Here is a 20,063-nt window from a genome sequence, read left to right as displayed (position 1 = left end):
ATCCTGCTCCGAGTCACAGGAGTAAGAGCCAGGCAGTTCAGTCACTGTCCTTCAAGGAACAGAGCAGCAGAGAAACATTAGGACCAGGAAGCCTGGCCTGTCATCACCTCTAAGGGCCTGGACACCATACCTATTTAGTGAGCACCTACTATGTGCTGGGCCATGAGTCAGTGGCTCTCAACCTCTCTGGTCTTCAGATGCCTCTACATGCTCAACATTTATTGAGGAATGACCCCAAAGTGCTTTTGCTGCTAATTTGCCAAATAAGAAATTAAAATTGAAGAACTACACAAATATTCAGTCGTTTATTTATTTAAAAATAACAACAAACCCATCACATGCTAACACGTCACATATTTTATGAAATAAAAATATTTTTGATTGTACAAAAACTCCAGTTTACGGAATGAAAAAGTTCAGTGAGAGGAGCGACATTGTTGGACGTATCTTCAAATATCTTCAACATCATCCAGCCCAATGGAAGACGGCTGGATTCTCAGATCGGCTTCTACACTCAGGCTGGTTTGATAGCTTGCTCTGGTTCCAGTTAAAATGCACATACATAGCTAGAAAAGGGAGCAGTATCTGAATAGCCTTTTCAGATAACACTGGATATTCTTTGGTACTACAGACACACTTGACAAGTCTGGGTTAAGGTTTGCTGTGATGTAAAGTCTAAAACCGTGTTGCTGAACTTTTCTTCTCTGCCACCATAAAATCCATCAGTCTTGCACTTTTTTTTTTTAAGATTTATTTATTCATTTCAGCAGAGGCAGGGGGGGCACATGCGTTGGGGGTAGGGGGACCAATGGAGAGGGAGAGAGAGTCTAAAGCAGACTCCGTGCTGAGCGTGGAGCCTGACGCAGGGCCAGATCTTGTGACCCCGAGTTCAGCACCTGAGCCGAAACCAAGAGCTGGATGCTCAACTGACGGCACTGCCCAGGTGCCCATCTTGCACTTGGAACTGTCTTTCACCCATGTGAAACCTTGTAACATTTGGAATGTTCATAAGAAAACAACAGCTTCACAGACTCATGCAGAATTTCCAAACATTTACACATGTCACTATACAGCATCAAAAATTCTAATTCACTAGTATCACTGGAATTCTCTTGTAGGACATGTAATGAGAAGATGTTGAATGCAGAATGGCAGAAAAAGTTTTCCAAACTTCTGATTTTCACCTAGCTTGAACTTTCTATTGGTAACAAATACTGCTTTCCTTAAAGTGACAGGCTCAATAATTCATTTTTGAGAGGACATCTGCCAATGCCCAAATATGAAAGACCACCCTGTGTGTCAGCTGTCCTTTCAAGTAAAGAGCACGTGTCATGAAAAAGCCATGGCTAATTCAGCTCACAATTCAATCACACACATGCTTTTCCTCGACCTTACCTACAACCACTGTGCTTTCCTATGTGGCCAAAGTGCTTAGATGTACTTCCCACTTTAATTTATACAGATTATTGAAAAGGCAAGGGTCGGGATATCATAAAGTGAATCACTTCACTGCCTCATTAAGGACATTCTTAAGTGAAATTGGCATGTGTTTTAGCACAACCGTATGACAGTGATGGGTATAACAATTCCTTGTACATTTTGATGTCATAGCCTCAACTGAAACCAATACCAGCAGCTTTACCCACCACTGCTACAAATGTCAATAGAATGAACAAGGTAAAGACTTGTGAACACAGTTCTGACCTCAAGAACCCCGGGAAAGAGTTTTGCAGACTCCCAGGAGTCTGCAGGCCACACCCGGAGAGCTGCTAAGCTAGGGGAGCACAGCAGATATTAACTGTACCTCCAGAATCTTCCCAGCGGTCCAAGATAGACCATAAGCAGACATGATTATCATATGACGCGATGGCAAAGAGCGCAATCTGTTTCGCACTGTAGAGACTGGCGAAGGTTTCACAGTGTAGGGAACTTTTGAAATGGCTCTTGAGGGTTAAGTAGGAGTTTTGTCCAGAAAAAGAAGGTGTAACTCTACATTCCCAATTTCAGGACAGGTCCTAGGAAGGTGCAACCTTTGGAAATAGGTATAAAGATGAAGATAAACAGGACCATTCATATGATTAATAAAAATCATACTGGTCACCATCACGGAGCACCTACCATATACCTCACACTTCACATAACGTCCTTATATGTCATTCTCTCTAAAAAAAAACCTATGAATTACATGTAAATATCTCTTTGTTTAGGGAAGGTGGGTAACTTCCTCAAGAACATGGAGCAAATTCATAAGGAAAATCAAGATTAAAAAAAGGACTGCCTGCATTAATGTACGTCAAGTGCTCAGAAGACCACCTGGCATACAGTAAACAATCTGTGTGAGCTGCTTTCGTTGTTGCTATTGTCATAAGAATTACTGTTGTGACGTATCGATAAGGGTGGAGGAGTGAGCATATTCCTGCCTGGTATCAGTTGCATGACCCACTTTCCAACAGTTGAGGGCAGAGGCTCTGTTAGCAGCATGCATTCTGAGCAGGTCTAGAAGCACAAAAAAATGTCCAGATATTTCTTTGGTTTTCCTACAAGCAGTTCTATTCCTGAGGGCTGATTCAGCTGGGTCCCTCTGTTCAGTGCCACCTGCCTGCCAATCCTGCATGGACCAGAGAAGCCTGAAGACAACGGAACAGGCCCCACAGCCCTGTCCCCAGGAAGGCCCCCCGGCACTCAGAGCCCTGCTGAGAAACATGGTGAGGTTGGCCTTGTTTCAGACAAGTCTCCTTCCTTTTTCAGCTCCCACCCAGCCACCTTCTGCAGGCTCCTTGGATGAGGCGGCCCATTCTATCCTGTCTGGCCCCTGAAAACAGAAAAATAATCAGTGCATTAAACTTTGATCTCTGCTGCTGTCACTCTAACAGGCAGGCCAAGAGAGCTCCCCGGCTCCGGGCTCTGTGCTGCCTGAAGCAGGCTGGCGGGCTGTTGTCAGCACGCTGAGTCTGTCAGTCAGGTTAGCAAACAAAGCGCCCCACGATGCCAGCTGCCCCGGGTTTGGTTACTCTGTTCTCGGTACGTGAGGAGCTCTCGGCATTGTGTGAGTTCTGAGGACGGAATGTGTGCGAGCTCCAGAGGGCAACTCGGGAAAATCAGTCACATTGGGGCTTCCCACATCCTACTTCCAAATGCTTCTCGCCCGCAGGGACCTTGACTAGAGAGGGAGAACAACTCCGTGTGAAGACTTCACGGAGGCAATTCGTCATTTCCAATGCATTTTATCCTCTTTCTGAGGCTCGTATAAATGTTCTGCCTGATGCAGCCCCGGGGGTTCAGTTTCTATGTCCTGGGCTCAGCTGTGACGGTGAAGCTCACGCCTTCTACACGTCAGCTGCTGGAAGCGACACTTCTCATCCATGAGTCAGTTTCATGCAGGGCGCAGCAACTGGGAAGACTCCGGATAAATCAGCTGTCCTAGCATCAGGCCCAAGGCCAGTGTGATGGGACTCCGCAGTGTGAGTGCTCCGACTCCTCCATCTCCCCCATGGGCTCTGTTTGCCATCAGACTTGGCTGAAATGAACTGAGGCTAGAACCAGTATTTTGGGGGTGTCTCTACTTGCACTAGACCTTTTACCCACGCATTATCCCATTTCATCCAGAAAGCAGCCCTGAAGTAGGGACCATCACCCCCAGGGACAGGCGATGATACAGAGGCCCAACCTGTTGATCAGCTTGCCCGGGTCCGCCAAGTCTCGAGCAGAAGAGGATCCAGATTCAAGTCAGTGTGAACTCCAAGTCCATGCCTGATCTGTCACCCACATTGCTCCCACAGCACTAGGATACCTGGGTCTCCTGGGAGTGCTGAGGGAAACATCGGTAAGTGAGCATGAGTGAGGACTGGTTACTTCCAGTGAGAGAAAGCGGGGAGAAAAGGTCCAGTGCCAGAAAGACATAAGGGCAAGTGGGCTGCCATGAGGAGGAGACGGGCAAGAAAACAAGAAGGCAGGTCTACACAGTGCAGGAAGGGGAATCTGGGGAGTGATGGGTTTGTCCAATGATTACAATCAAGAGTGACCACCCTTCCAATTCCAGATCATTCCAAATTCCAGATCATTCCAAACTCCAAGGCTCAGCTAAAGCACCACCCTATCTACGGAGCCTTCCTCCAGCCCACAGTGACCCTGATGTTTAGTAGCATTTGTGGCCTGAGCCGCCCTCTCCGGCTGTGAATTGCATACAGTCATACTGTGGTCTGTGTCCAGACAGAAAGCTCCCGTCACAAAGGAGGTTCCCGCTGAGAGAGGAAGTTGCTAAAAGGGAGGATGCTGTCCTCTTTATTCCTCTCTTCTTCTTCAGAGAACCCAGAAGACTGGCAAAAACAAACATAGGCCCAAGTCAATAGATGTGGTGTTGAACTGTTCCCATTTTAGAGAGAAAACAAAGGAACTCCTATAAACGAGGTCAGCTGCTCCTGTGTTTTCTGATTTCCAACAGTAAGTCTCCTGATGGCGACTACACCTCAAATCGAAGGCAAATAAATATGGACTGACTTATAGGAGGAGGAGTGGGGAGGGAGGAAGAAAGGAACAGGAAAGAGGAGGTGGGGGGGGAAGGGAGAAAGCTGAGGGGGAGGAGAGAGAAGGGAGAGACAAGGAGAAGAAGAAGGGGGGATGGAGAAAAGGGGAGGAGATAATGGGGGGGAGGGGGAAGAGTTGAGGAGAGGAAGGAGGGGGGAAGGGTGGAGGGAGAGGAAATGAGGAGGGGAAGGCTGAGGAGGAGGAGGAGGATGGGGAAGATCTGAGGAGGGAGAGGAGGAGGAGATGGGGGAGGAGGAGGGTTTTGCACTGGAATGGGACATAGAGCTTAAAACTGAAATGGGTACAAAATCAGATTGATGACAGAAATAGCACTCTTTTTTCAAGCATGAATTCTATTTTGCCTAATCTAAAAAGAGATTTTTTCTGAGATACAAACCTCCCCTTCTGTGCCTGCTTCACCAAGATGTAGGTATAATTGACTTCATCGAGTATGAAAACCTAACCCACTACAGAAGGAACTACATTCGGGGCTCTGTCAGGTTCATCTCCACAGAAATCTGGTGACAAAGCCAAATCTTGACGCAGAACAGACACCAGAATTTGCAGCCCAGCCGTCTCTCACGTGGCCCGGCCCAGCACTGGGCTGGCGCTCCAAGCACGCAGGCGGGCGGGTTCCCAGTCGACAGCTAACACCCTGGGGGCCTCCCGTGCCCGCTGTAGTGTTTGGCGTGGGAGATGCTTCACGAATGTCTCACCCGTTCACATCTCTGAGTTTACAAACGCAGTCCATGACCGTCAAACTTAACCACTTTCATTAACCTCAGGATTCACCAGCTCATCTCCAAACAGGCCAGATTAGAGACTTTCTCTACAACATGGTTTTCATATTTATTCTTTCTGGCCTGTATTATTAATAATAATGAACCTCACAGATGATTCGAGGTCCCTTGGCTGCCTGACCCCAAGTGGGCAGCCCTTTGCATGCTGACTAGTCATGGCAACACGGTGTGGGGACCCCAGGTCCGACTTCCAGGGGGGATGCAGGTCTTCATGTGACACAGATCAGAGCAAAGGAGACTTGGTCATAAGGGTGAGCGCAGGCTGGGGGCCCGGAGGACAGGCTGACCATGGAGCTTACTTGACTCCCGTCCCATTCAGGACACAGCTTGGGAAAAGCCTCTCTGACTTCAGCAGCCTCTATCACTGGCAGCCAGCACCAGCGCGCACTCCACACAGGGTGGGCTGCAGGAGAGCCTGTTGGCAGGCATGACCCCAAGGCCAGCAGGAGACATGCACTTTTAAGAAGTTGGGCCATACATAACAATGTGGAGACTGGTGGAGCCGCCTCTCCATTTTGTACAGTCTGTCCTCTAAAGCAGGCCAAGCAGGTGCAGGACACAGAGGGGGCTGCAGGAAGCCACCAGTCAAAGTATTCCAACCCTACCTCACGTTCTGGACTCCAGGCCTAGCACCAGTCCTCTGGATGGGCTTCCTGTGGAATGACTTCTCCAATGAACCCAGCCGCTGCCCCTGTCCCACTACTCCATCAGCTGTGGACATGCTAACCCGCTGGGCAGGCTCGTTCTCCCTTCCGAACCTTTATACGATTGCTCCCCCTCAATGGGACCCTCTTTCCTCAGGTCTGAGCACAGGCAGCTTCTTCTTCTTCTTAGGTCTCAGTTCAAACAACATCTCTCAAAAGAAGCCTTCCCTGACCACCTCCTGATCTGAACCCCAAAGGATTTTGATCTTGATTTTGTTTATTTCTTGCTTGCTTGTAAGCTCCAAAAACCAAGCCCATGCCACCTTTCCCTTACTCCCTTAGCCCAAATCCCACAGGGTGGTACACAGGAAGGCCCCCGATAGACACTGGTTCAGATCAATGAATAGCGACTGGGTGACTGAGTGAATGCTTCTGTTCAGTTAAATAGTGAGGACCAATCCAGCTTCCTGGGGGGCCATTCAATGCCAGACCTGTCCGGCAATGACACTAATCCCAAGTTCCCTGGGATGGTGAGGCCAAAGCTCTCAAGAACTTCCGGGTCAGGATGGGCTCTGGGTCCAGGTCCTGGTTACGTTATTTTTATTCAACACTGACTAATTCACAGCTTCCCTCTGAGTGGCCACCATGGTGACTCCCGTTTCACAGAAAAGGAGTCATACTTGGGGAGATTAAGCAACTTGTTCAAGAACTTTGGCTATAAAGCCAAAGACCTCATTTGCTCTCCCTGGCAACCCAGGGCTCAAACGCCTCTTTCCCACTTCCCTATATAGCCATGTGGCCATCTGTGAGACCATGCCCAGAGGGAGCAATGCAGGGAAGAGAGCTGATCTCTGACAGAGCTGCCCCTCTTCCCTCACCCAACAAGTATCCACCAGGCCCTTGCTCAGCGCAGGTGCCAAGGCCAAGGGACTGAGCCCCACCCACCTGCAGCAAGCCACACCACAGTCTCCTTCTAGAAAGATTTTCCTTAATTAAAGGTAATGAAAATTCTTCCAGTTTTGAGATTTCTTAAAATTCCTTGGGAGTGGAGGCTGGTGGTAGACAGTGTGTGGAGTGAGCACCTAGAGTCTACAAGCAGGGGAGAGATTTCAGGCTAGGGGGTGGCAGGCTAGGGGGTGCTTGGCCACAGGCAAGCTGGCTAGGCAGGCTGTCCTCCCAGGGAGGGCTTGCCCCAGTTTGGAGCCACTTCCTCCCCAAATTCTGACTTCCCAGCTCTCCAGCCGTGAGCTCTGGACCCTGGCAGAGGACCAGAGGGCACTGGTGTGGGGAAATGTGCTCTGCTCAGCATTTTGTAGCAGGTCCTGGAGCAGAGGCACCCAGAGCTCTGCGGAGACACTGGAATTTTTCAATTTGAAGCCCAAAGTTCCGTTCTTCCTCTCTCTCTTTCTTTCATGCATTCATTCCTGGCAAATTGCGCATTCTCTCCCCCTCCCCTGGTGAAGCCCATTGTCATTCCGGTGGCATTTCAGCCCACTGCAGGCATAGCGGAGGCTCCCTCTTCCAGATTTCTCTGTCGAATCGCTGGCAAGGACAAAGACGTTAGGAGCAAGATTCGGTAACTAGCTTTTTAATTTCATGGCCGGAGGTTGTCAGGACAGTGAAGAGAAAATTGCCAACGATTCAGAGAGCAGCCCATGAATCTGGGGCAGAGAAGGCAAGAACAAGGGACACTTCAGCTGGGGGGGTGGGGTGGGTGGTGGGGCTGGGTGCTGGCAGCCACTCAGATGAGAAAGTTCTCTTCTTCCAAATTTCTTTCATTTGGATCCCATGTTAATTTAAAAAGATCAATTCAGCAATTTTTCACCCTTCTGCAATAAAGTGTTTCAGATGGCTGAGAAAGCGAAAAGAAGTGTACTCTGAGGATCCTTCTCTCGTGGTGGTGGGGGGCGGGGGTAAGGGATCAGGTGATCACAGGTTGCTATGAAATGGGGCTTGTAGCTTTGAAGGAGAGTTGCTGTCTTTCCAGATCATTTTTGCCAATTTGGATGACACCACAAGTATGCCTCCGGGTTAAGACTCACTGTCAGAGTGGAAAAAATGTGCCTCCCGACCCCCAGCTCAGCGAGAGCTGCTGTGTGGCTGTGCGAGAGCTGCTGTGTGGCTGTGCGTCGGGAGGTCTCCTTCTCTGAGCTCTGGAAATTGAGAGAACTGAAGAAAAGAATCCCCAGTATCTTTTCCCACCTTTATGCTTCTCAGCTTTTTCCGAGCTCATCAGGAATCCTCTCATTGCATTAAACGTGAAGTCTCTGGTCTCTTGGGCAGAATCTCAGATGGGTTGGAACCGAGAGGACGGAGCTGCGACTACGCAGGAGGTGAGTGACAGAAGCGCATCAGGAAGGGCGGCCTCCATTCTACAGTCCTGCCACCCCAGCGTCCCTGGCTGGATCTGCTCAGCGAGGTCACGCTTCCAAGGATAAAGGGTAAACTCACACTGGGGGTTCGATTTGTGGTTCCCAGAATGCTCCCAAATGCATTCCCTTTCAAATACATTCCTCGGAACTACCTGCTAAGTGAGGGTGTATTATTTGCTGATAAAGAATGTATGATTCACGTGCCTAAAGGTGGTCCAAGTCTGAGCAGAACCCCTGAGCCCAGTCCCCTCTGGCTTGCTTTGGGCTAAGATAGAGAAGGTTTGCTCTTGGGGAAGCAACTCATTCAGGGGAAGAGAAGCTAGTCACATCCCACCTGTGCCTCCCCCCTGCCTCCCTGCAGCCTCACAACCGCCCCTAAATGCCCGTTTTGGTCCAAGGCTCCTAGTCTCCAGCAGCATGATGCTGGGTGATTTAAACTGAAAGGGAATTTACAGAAAGATACTGGGCAGCTCACAGAACATATGGGAAAGCTGGAAAATGAGGCTTAGGAAGCAGGCAAGGAAAAAGGGAGGTCACACAGCCAGAAGCATAACCCAAACCCTTGCTACAGAACCAGCCCAGCACTGTCTCCGCAGCAGCTGCTAAGAACACCCAGCCTCTGGCCACCGCCCCCCGCCCCACCTCCGTCTGGGCTGGCCTTGGCCCTTGAGCTGCAAGGGAGGCTGGGAAAGTGGGTGTGGATCTGGCATTTTCACCTGTACACTTTGCTCAGAGGGCAAAGACCCAAACAGGAAGGGCACTGGGACGCCTGGCAACCACAAATGGTCAGGTAGGCTGCATAATGTTGTGATCACATAAAAATCCTAAATCTGAGTGGCTTCAAACATTAAACGATTCTTTCTCCTTCACTGTGTCTATGAACCAAGGGCCAGCTGGGAGCTCGGCTCTAGGTCACTCTTGACCTAGATCTCAGGCGGACAGAGCACCCACCATTTCAAATACTGTCCACTGTCACCCCGACAGAAAGGGAGAGTCAAAGCAGCAATCTTTTTTTTAAAGATTTTATTTATTTATGACAGAGATAGCAAGAGAGGGAACACAAGCAGAGGACCAGGAGGCAGCAGGCACAGGGAGAAGCAGGCTTCCCACTGAGCAAGGAGCCGGATATGGGGCTTGATCCCGGGATGCTGGGATTATGACCTGAGCTGAAGGCAGACACTTCACGACTGAGCCACCCAGGCGCCCCCAAAGCAGCAATTTTTAAAGGCCCAAGTCCAGAAGGGGCACGTGTGACTTCTACTCATGGGTCATTGGTTGGACTACTCACATGGCCCCGCCTTGGGGCCAGCAGGTGCAACCCTGCCTCGAATGTAGGAGGCAGACAGCTGGGAATATCTTGAGAATAGCATGAGTGATGCCCACCCACAGTCCACCACCTGAAGCCTGACAACCACAGCCCATCTAGGGAAAGAGCAGAAGAAACGACACTACAACAGACCAGAGCTTCATTCTAGGTAGAGCTATGAAGATCTGTGTATTCCCCTAGTATCCCCAGAGGCACAAGGAATCCCCACTTTGGGGTGCGGTCACAGAAGGCAGTCCCCTCAAAGCGCAAGAGGCAGCACCAAACGTCCAGAGCTCAGCTGACAATGAAGCACCAGACGCCCTGGGAGGAATTGGAGCAGGAAGCCAAGAGCAGCTCCTGGAGCTGAGGCAGCCTCATTCTCCCTCTCAGGCTCCTGACCACTGAGCCATCTCCCCAGAGAGATGGGCACCTCTCCGTAGCTCTACTTTCTTTTTGGAAATAAACACTTTGCGTACAACTGGCTGACAGGCAGCAGGAGCCAGGACATCTACAGGCCGCTGGGACCTAATCCATTTCAGCCACAGAGAGATGAAGGCAAGCAGAGCCCCAGAAAAAGGCAGAGAAGCCAGGTGCCAAGAGCGAGGGTTGGCCTGCCTCTCTGAAGGGCCTCACACACCTGGGTCCGACGAGCCCCACAGCCCTCCCTAGAATTGTAATGTTGACACTTCTAAAAGGAGTGAGAACAATTACTCTGATAACAGACTAAACACTAAAACTCCAGTCACCCAGCGCAGGGAATACAGTTGTAGCTTCTGAGAGAAATGGGAGGTACATAGATACAGCACAGACCACTAGTTTCCTCCCTGTATACATGTGCCACTCCTTCCTTAATAATATGAACCCTAATTTTTAACTAGAGACTCTACCAGAAAGCTCCAAGATGAAGGTCAGGAGACTAGGGCAGCCATCTTGGATCACAAGGCAGCACTTCTAAGATGGTGGAGCTTAGGGTGGTCATGGAGCCACTGTATCTGCCCAGCACTGCCTTCCTCCAGACTTTTACATAAGACAAGCTCTTGCACAAGCTACTGCTATTTTGTGGTTAACAGTTATTAGCAGCAAAACACAACCGTGAACAGCTGTAGCTTAAAGCAGGAAAGTCATGTTAACCACTCTTGTCTTCAAGGGAGCGTGGAGCTTGTTAAAAGGATCACCTTCCTGTTTGGATGACCTTCTTGATCGGCTCGGAGATGCAAAAGTCAGCCTAGGGCTGTTTGCAAAAAGGAGCTGAAGAACTGACTTGCAGAGGATCCCATCACCAAAAGTTGGCATTCTGTTGGCAAATCATGAGGGTGGGAATGAAGAGGCGACAGGGCAGAGGGAGAGGAGCCAGGAAATAATAAGTTGGCCAGAGGCTAGCGCACTCATGAGGAGAAAAAGCTGACCATGAATCCCTCAGGACATGGAAAGTCCTCTGAGAACAAGAAGGTTGAAAGGACAATTTGCAGTTTGTTTTCAACGTTGCTGAAATGTCAATACTTCCTCTGACACCTCTGGAATTTCGGTCAGCATCAAAGAATCAAGACGCTGAGTTTCATACAAAAATCCAGGAGCTACGATGAATGTGGTAGAGGAAGGAACTCCAAAGCAGAGGTGACCATGGAGATTCTGCAGAAATCATGCAACGGGTCAGGCAGGGCCCAGGATGGCCAGGGTGGAGGCAGCAGGGTAGCGGTCTTTGACAGGTCCCAAGGGGCAGTAGCCCCAGCCAACACCTGCCCCATGAGAAGACTCCTACAGGCTCCTCACTGGTCTCCCTGCCTCTAGCTTCACCCAGTCCTACCATCCTGTGTGCTGTCCTAGAGAAAACTGCATATCGGATGCCGGTCCTGCCCTATTAAAAACACACAGTGCCCACTCCAAGGTCAAATTCACCCTCTGTAATGGTAGCATTCGGGGCTCTAGCCTATTTCATCAACCTCACCTCTTGCTGGTCCCCCCAACCCCAGGCCCCATGTGGAATACAATGTTCTTTAGCCCCACAGAGCTCACGGGCTTGAAACTCTTCAGAATACATTGGTGTTCTTCAGGCGTCTGAGCCTTTGCCCAAGCTGTACCTTCTGCCTGGGACTCGGAGCCTCTCCCTTCTCTCTGCCTACTTATCCAGGAAATGTTCTTAATCACAACACAAAGGAGTTTTGGCTGATTTACGCAGTGAACATACAAAGTAAATGACACATGGCTCCCGGAATCTCTGGGAGGGCCAGAGAGCCAGGGTTGAGGGTGGACAGGAGCCACACTCGAAGTCACACTACGGATTGTTGCCTGGCAACACCACAGCCCCAATGCTAGGACAGACAAGACAGCAGGTATCAGACCCATGCGGGACTGCCACCATGGCTCCCTCTGACAGGGACGGCACATCCCCCCGCCCCCCGACCCCGCTTCCTCACATGCTCCCCGCTGTGTCAGACCACCTGGCTGGCTGGCCACAGATGGCTGGAGGCAAGGCCACATGTTTAGGAAGCTAAGAAGTCAAGTCCCTGCGCTCTACATTTCCCACCAAGACTTATAAGCTGGGGATCTTCAAAGGAACTCCTTCTACACGGAATGGCAAAAGCTCACTGCTCTCACTAGGACCCTTCTCGAATAGTGTCTCCTTTGTCATATCCCCAAGGCGGCCTCCAGCCATTACCTGTGCCCTCTCTCTTCCCCCTACACCTCCCTCCCTCCCCAGGCACTCTACTAATGATCTTCCTCCAGTTTTTGAACTCCTCCAGGACGAGGACCAAGGCCATAGTTCATGTGGGTATCTCCCCTCTCTTCCCTCTACCCATCGGGACCTAGAACAGAATGCAGATATCATTGTTTCCAGGCGAACAAATAAGTGGTTTAGCTCCACTATCAAGCATACATACTTCCAGGAGAACCATGGGTAATAAGAATGATGGCAAACTGAGCACTGCACTGATTTCCATCCTGGTGCTTTATATGCCATATTTTATTAATTCAAAAAATTATAGCAAGTAGGGATGATTTGGATCCTCTCTGTTTTGCAGGTGGGGAATGTGAGGCCTATTAGGGAAATTAAGTAACCTGTTAAAGACACTCAGCCCATCCCACTGACCTGGGCCCCAAACCCATGGCTACCTCATAGGGTTGGCCAGAGAAGGCAATGCAAGGAAATTAGGGGGATGGCCCAGCACTCATTTCCTCTGTAAGACCATGGACACCTTCTAGAGCCTTCTTGCCTACTTTGTCTCAGGAGAGGGTAAAGACACACATGGTATGGGAGCTCCCAGGAGCTCCCCCACGTGCCCCTGTCCCTGAGCCCAGAAAGATATGAATGTCCCAGTATAGTCTGGAATGCCCAGCAAAGCAGCCACCAGGGCAAGGGGGTGGGGAATAGGGGACAGCTTGTAGAGACAGAAGGAGGGGTGAATACAGCAGGTTGTCATAGGGCAGGGCAACTCAACCACCCAAGGGCCACATTAAGCGACTGTTCTCTCTGCCCTGAGAAAGCTTCCTGAGCTCAGGAACAATAAAATCTACATGCACATACCTCCTCACCCCTGCAAGGGCCCTTCCCTGTCCAACAAACTGCCACTGGTCTTCTCTCTAGAGCAATCACAGGTAGCTCATATCTAGAACTTAGCACCTGACAGGCACTGTCTCACATAATTCTCACAACATCCTTATGAGGTAGGTTCTGTCACTACTGTCATATGACATGGGAGGAACCTGAGCTCCAACAAGAAAGACGACCCATAATTCATAGCTGCAATGTGGCGGGCCAGAATTCCATCCCCAGCCTGTCTCCAGAGGTCACAGTCCTCCTACAACTTTATAGAAGGTGAAATCCAGGCTTTAGAATCAGGCAGACCTAGTCTGAGCTTTGATTGCGACTTCCCCTCTCTACACCTTAGTGTCCTCATCTGTAAAACGAGAAGAACGTCTGTCTGCCTCGCAGAGTGGTTGGCCCAACTACAGGCCGCAGGGGTTTGGAGCTCCCTTCAGGGCCAGTAGAGAGTAGGCACTCAATAAATATGACTTCCCTTCCTCTGGCCAGAGCACCCTGCGGTTCTGTCTCTCCGCCCATCATAAATTTTTGGAATTTCAGCTGTGTTTCCATGAAGATCCAGCACAGCCTAAAGCTGGCTCTGCTCTCAAAAATGGAAGGGACCCTCTGCCTCCCCCCGCCCCCGGTCTCCACAAGAGACCGCTGCTTGCCTTGGCAGAGCCTGGCTACAGAAAGTGGGCCCCGGGGCGCCTGGGTGGCTCAGTGGGTTAAGCCGCTGCCTTCAGCTCAGGTCATGATCTCAGGGTCCTGGGATCGAGTCCCGCATCGGGCTCTCTGCTCAGCAGGGAGCCTGCTTCCCTCTCTCTCTCTGCCTGCCTCTCCATCTACTTGTGATTTCTCTCTGTCAAATAAATAAATAAAATCTTAAAAAAAAAAGAAAGAAAGTGGGCCCCCAAAACCCAACACCAGGCCTTTTTCTGCCTCCCCTGGACCCATCATGGTGTGGTATGGGGCTGGGGGATGTCAGGGGAGCCACTCTCCGGGGCCTTGCCATTCAATCCTCCAATTTACATATTATCTCCAAATAAGGCTAAATATACAGTCACAGAGAAACACCAAAGGGATGAAGAAGACAACTGCCACACAGCTTTTAACTTTATCTGATGGTTACACCTCAGAGCATGGGGCACACTTATGAATTTATACACATCACATATGTGCTAAGCCTGTATTATCTTAGAAGCAGCACAATCCCTGCACTGTTCTGTCACTACTGTCATGTGACATGGGAGGAACCTGAGTGATGTGTGTGTGAAAGATGTTTGATTGTTAAGCACTGACACCTCTCAAAGAAGGCTCTTCTGGCCACCCTGGTCCAACTCCCTTCTTTTGACAGACTAGAGATATGAGGGTCAGAGAGGAGATATCACTGACATATTCAAGGGAACCCTTCCCAAAGGTAATTGCTTTTAGGTCAAAGTGGCCGCCTTGGAATGAGGGTGGGGGTTGGGAGGCAGAGCTGGGGACAGAATGACTGGAAGAAGCTAAAATCCCACAGGCTGAAGATAATCACCATCTCTGGCCTATTGATGGCACTGGAAATTTCCACCCAAAGAGACCAGAGTCCCCAACCCTGGCCCATTGTCAAAACCTTCCAGGAAACTTGTTTAAAAATGCAGATGGCCTTGACCCACCTCTAGGGACTGCTTCTGTAGGTTTGGGAGGGATGGCCGAGTGACTCTTGTTTTTAATAAGGCAATTTGGATGGCTATCAAAATTGAAGAAGGACTGACAGAAGTTGTCTCAGAGGGGGCACCTACATCGTAAACGAGGTTGATGTACAATCATTTCTAGACAGGAGCTGAATGGATGGGGCCTGGCATTCAGTCAGTCACTCACTCGGGAGTTCTTAGCATTCAGTTACTTCACAGATGATGGACTTAGTGGAGGAATGGGGTCACGATTGTGTCTGTCAGAATGGACTAGGGTCTGCTGCACTAACAAACAATTCCAAAGGCTCAGTGGCTTCCAACCAGTTTCTCACTCCTGCTATGGGTCTACTAGTAGCCAGTGGGGCCTCTGCTCCATGTCTCCTCACTTTGGGGCCCAGGATGACAGTTCAGTTGCTATCTGAAACCATGCCAGTTATCACGAGCAGATGGAAAGAGAATTCTTGGGAGGGTCTCATGTTGGTATTTAAATGTTCTGGCCCAGAAGTATCACAAGTCACTTCTGCTCACAAGTCACTGACTAGAACAAGTTACATGGCCCCAGCTGACCCTTAGGGTCTTTTTCATGTGCCCTCATGCTAGAGGAGGAAGGGGGGTTGCTTCTATCAGCAAGGCCAGGCTTTCCCAGGAGCTTCCGCAGATACCTCTCTGACCAGAAGCGGGACCTATGGTCACCCCCCCCATAGGTGACCAGAGCAATAGGAGAACCTAGGGAAGGATGTTTTAACAGGGCTTGCTGCAGCTTCAAACAAAACTAGGTTCTGTTAGTAAAGAAGTAGAATGGATATTGGATTAGCAACTAGAAATAAATATGTAGTAGATCGGGAGCATCACAGGAGAATGAGAAATGGCGTGAGAAGTATGACGACAAAGACAGACTACGGGTCCAGACCCTAGCAGCAATAGCATGGAGGGCTTGACTATGAGCTTGGCTTTACTGAGCTCACCAGTTTAGAGGTCAGCTGAGTGGTTTCCTAGGTCATCACAAGATTAAAACTCCTAAAGTAACATGTACATTAATTCTGGATACCTATTAATCAAGATCTCTGCCCCACTCATAGACTATAACCGAGTACACCAGGGTGTTGTACCAAGACCATATCATTAGCTATTAAGGGTCTACTATGCACCAGGTTCTGCATAGATATGATGGCTGATTTTCAGGACAACAGAAGGTAGGTATTAATATCATCTCCATTTTACAGATGAGCAAACCGAGGCTCCAAAGGGTTCATGGATAACCCCAAGGCACACAGTCAATAAGCAGAGGTGCTATGTCCAAACCCAGCCCAGATTCCAAACTTCCCACTCCTTTCTCAATATGATCTGAGGTTGCCTCTTTCACCAGAAATCCTTTAGTAAAAATCATTCAAAATGACAATGTGTTAAAAACACCGGAGCCTGAAATGTTACCTGAGATGCATGTCCAGTAGGAAAGACGGTGATCGTACTGATCGGTGCTATGGACTCCTGCTTATTAAAGCCCTGGTTTTCAGTGTATATTTGGATCCATTTTGTCATTAGATATGCTGGAAAATATTAGAAAGAAACAAACAAAATGAAGCAGCGGAGATCACATGGTATAGATGGAGCCAACACGCTACAGACAGGCAATCTTGAGAAACTCTGGATACAGTTAATTAGGAAACGAACAGCTGTCCAGACTAAGAACTGGCAGAGCTCTCTGGACGGCGACACGGAAGCGAGAAGAAAAAGGGCTGCACCGTTAACATGAATAAGAATCAACCATGTGTCTACCCCAAGTGGCTATGGTGTCTAAATGCAGCCTTGCATTCAGTTCTTAGGGCTCTGCAATGCTCTTGCTTAGGGACCAGGATCTTGGATTACATGGTTGGAAGGTTACCAGGGCAACCCAAAGATTGACTTCTAACCTTGGGGTCTGCTTCCTGGCCTAGTCTCCTAGTCCATGTGGTCATAAATCACGGACCATTTAGACACATAATGCGGAGAGCTTACTGGACTGTAGCTGACCCCTCTGAATATTGGCTATATTCTGACATTTGCTTGAAGGCAGTATCAAAAATCTTAAACAGCCTTATCCTATACTTAGAAAAGCAAATTTCTCATTCATTCTTTTTTTTTTTTTTTCCTCCATTATACATTTTCCAAGAGCCTATATATACCAGGCACTCTTCTAGGTGAAACAGACAATACCTTCAGGGAATTTAGAGGTCAGTGGGGAGACAGAGTTAAATTAAATAATGCCCCAACCCAGGGGTAGATCTGCAACTGAAATGTTACTAAACATTTGCTGAGGACCAGGAATTACACTAAGTGGATTGCCAAAATGGCGCTTAATCCTCTCCAAGGTCCTGAGGAGTAGAAGCTTGGAGATGTGATTCAGCTTTCCCAAAGCCACACTGTCCCAAAGTGACAGCTGGAATTCCAATCCTGTACCACCTGATGCAAAAAGCCCTGCATGCACTTGGCTGCTTTTTACATATCTCCCTTGGCAACCTATAGATCTCAACTCTTTCCAGCTCCTGCCCTTTCTCCTTTGAGACTTGGACTTGGGCTTAATGGGGCTTCCATTCTTCTATGTAATCTTTGATATAAAAAATAGTCCAGAACCTAGTATGTCCAAGTCACTGGGATTGGGAAACTTGTTAGAGACCAATTTTAAAACTGAGACTCAACAATTATTTTCACCCGAAGAATACCTGAAAATGAGACTTCCTGGGCCAAAGTTAAAGCAATCATCTCCGTAGATTTTGCTAAAGGTCCTGGATTATCAACAGAGCAATGGTGCCCCCTAGTGCACTGCGTATTACACACTCCTTGACTGGAGATGAGAGCATCTTGATGATTTAAGTGGTGGCTTCCTATTTAGAAGTCTGGATGAATAATAAGCCTCCCTTAGGCTTGATCACCTTGACTGCACAAACCCCCACCCCACACCATTTATATCAATTCCAGAGGCAACGTCACAGATATATGGTGCACATCTTCTCACAGTTCAGAATTCCGCCACCTGGGACACACAAGGGTCCCCACACCAAGACTGCAAAACGGTGAACCACCCATTGCCAATCTCCAGGATCACTTTCCCATGAGAAATAAACTAATCCAGTATTTCCTGCTATAATGACTCCCACTTTTCTGGAGGTTGTGGCTTAGGGGATACCCACCCTCCACACACACACGCACTCTGACCTTATCCTAAACATACCAGAAACAGACAGGAACTTACACATTCACTTTGAACTAGGTTTTGTGCTTCAGGCGGGGGACACAGTAATGAACAACAAGGCGTGGTCCCAACTCTAAAGCTTACACTCTAGTAGGGGCAACAAGTGGCTAATGAGTCTATTAATTATTTACTTTTGATTATAATAACCGCTACAAGAGAGTCTGCTCTGAAAGTCTACATCTGTGAGACCAAAGGCAGATAGGTTCTGAGGGTCAGAAGAGGAAAGAAAGAAAGGCGTACAGTGCCAAAATAGAGAAAAGGCTGGGAAAAGTGATTAGAGAGTTTGGAAGAGAACAAACCTGGGGCACAAGCAGCCTGAATTGGGCTTCTCCTGGGGCAAAAGCTGGTTAAGTGTGAAGTCAGTCAGAATAGGCATTGGGTCAATCCAAGGATGGTGAGGTATTAAGAGAATGTCATTAACAGTAACATTTGTCATTAATTGAGAAAGACTGAGATGGATGTTAAAGGATGAGTATAAACTAACACCTGGAGGCACCTGGGTGGTTCAGTGGGTTAAGCCTCTGCCTTCAGCTCAGGTCATCGTCTCAGGGTCCTGGGATCGAGCCCTGCATCAGGCTCTCTGCTCGGCAGGGTGCCTGCTTCCTCCTCCCACTCCCTGCCTGCCTCTCTGCCTACTTGTGATCTCTATCAAATAAATAAATAAAATTTTTAAAAAAATAACTAACACCTGAATATTTAGTTTGAAGATTAATTTTAACTCTCTTGAGTAGGAAATGTTAACGAGGAGAGCATCCCAGACCTGTCCATTCTGCCTCTGCCCAGTAACCGATGGTGTTGCAGGATTTATTATTTACATCCCCTGCACTATTTATAAAAGATGAGGAAATAACAAAAGCTGACCTAATTGCTCCAGGTGAGCAGGAGTTGAGCCAATAATAGGCAAAAGGCTGAAAGGAAGAGAGGAGAGTGGTGACCTCCATGGGGTTCCCGTGGTGAACCAAGGCTAAAACCAAATCAGGATAAAAAGCCTTACCTAGTGTGTGATGCCCTCTAGATCTCAGGAGGTAGCATAGCTTGGGTTAAAAGCTGCAAGATTTGTACTCAGAAAACCTGAGTTCAAAGCCTCCTCTTCAGCCTCTAGCTATGTGACCAGAGCAACAAACTCTGTCTCCATTTTTGCATCTGTAAAACAGCAATAACAGTATCTGCTTTTTAGTTTCCTGTCAAGCACTGGGTGTAAAGGGCTTAGCATCATGCCTGGTACATTCCAATTACTCGATATTAGTTTCTTATTATTATCATCATTATTATTGACAGTGTCTATTATCTGGGACCAAATCCACACACGTTAAGAAATTGAGGGAAACTTTTATCTTCCTCGTCACAATGTTCTGCTATTCTCCAATTTTTTTAAAAAAAGATTTTATTTGTTTATTTGACAGAGAGATCACAAGTAGGCAGAGAGGCAGGCCAAGAGAGAGGGGGAAGCAGGCTCCCCGCCAAGCAGAGAGCCTATGCAGGTCTCGATTCCAGAACCCCTAGATCATGACCTGAGCTGAAGGCAGAGGTTTAACCTACTGAGCCACCCAGGCGCCCCTATTTTCCAATTAAAAAAATATGCACTGCTATTAAATTTTAAGGAGGAAAAAGTACCTACACATTTTGACATAATATAAATTTGATTGGTCCACTGTTGCCCAAATTTCCCGGGCTCCTATTGTTCAAGGAGGGCGTGGGTGTGCACGTTTAAAGCAGACTCCTTGGCCCCAACGGAGAAATACTGAATCCGAACATCTCAGGGACAAACCTGTTACTCTGCACTTTTACTCAGTCCCACAGATGGTTCTCATAATCGGACACTGGCTGAGACGTGCTGATTCCAAGCGAACAAGTGACTGGTCCAGGAACGCCTGCGCAGGTTCTAGCAATCGTGAGCGCCTGAGCCTACAATTCCCACACTGCCCCACAAACTGGCGCCGGAGCCTTCCGGGAGTTGTAGTTTCCACCGCCAAAACGCTACCTATAAAAAAAGGC

The 20,063-nt window shown here is 48.6% G+C and overlaps 1 long non-coding RNA gene across 2 annotated transcripts; it reads right to left on the bottom strand.

Moving 5' to 3' along the window:
- Positions 1-310: 310 nt before the first annotated feature.
- LOC132027834 (uncharacterized) lies at positions 311-19,938 on the bottom strand. Of its 2 annotated transcripts, XR_009407217.1 has the most exons (4): positions 19,837-19,938; positions 19,063-19,211; positions 16,271-16,386; positions 311-2,812 (listed from the first exon to the last, which is right to left on the bottom strand). It is a non-coding gene; the product is annotated as an uncharacterized LOC132027834 (long non-coding RNA). The 2 variants fall into 2 exon arrangements; XR_009407218.1 differs by lacking the exon at positions 19,063-19,211.
- Positions 19,939-20,063: the final 125 nt, after the last annotated feature.

Source organism: Mustela nigripes, chromosome 12 (genome assembly GCF_022355385.1).
Source record: "Mustela nigripes isolate SB6536 chromosome 12, MUSNIG.SB6536, whole genome shotgun sequence".
Lineage (NCBI taxonomy): Eukaryota > Metazoa > Chordata > Mammalia > Carnivora > Mustelidae > Mustela > Mustela nigripes.
The sequence above is the reverse complement of the archived record's forward strand: the minus strand, read 5'-3'. Positions and strand labels throughout refer to the sequence as shown.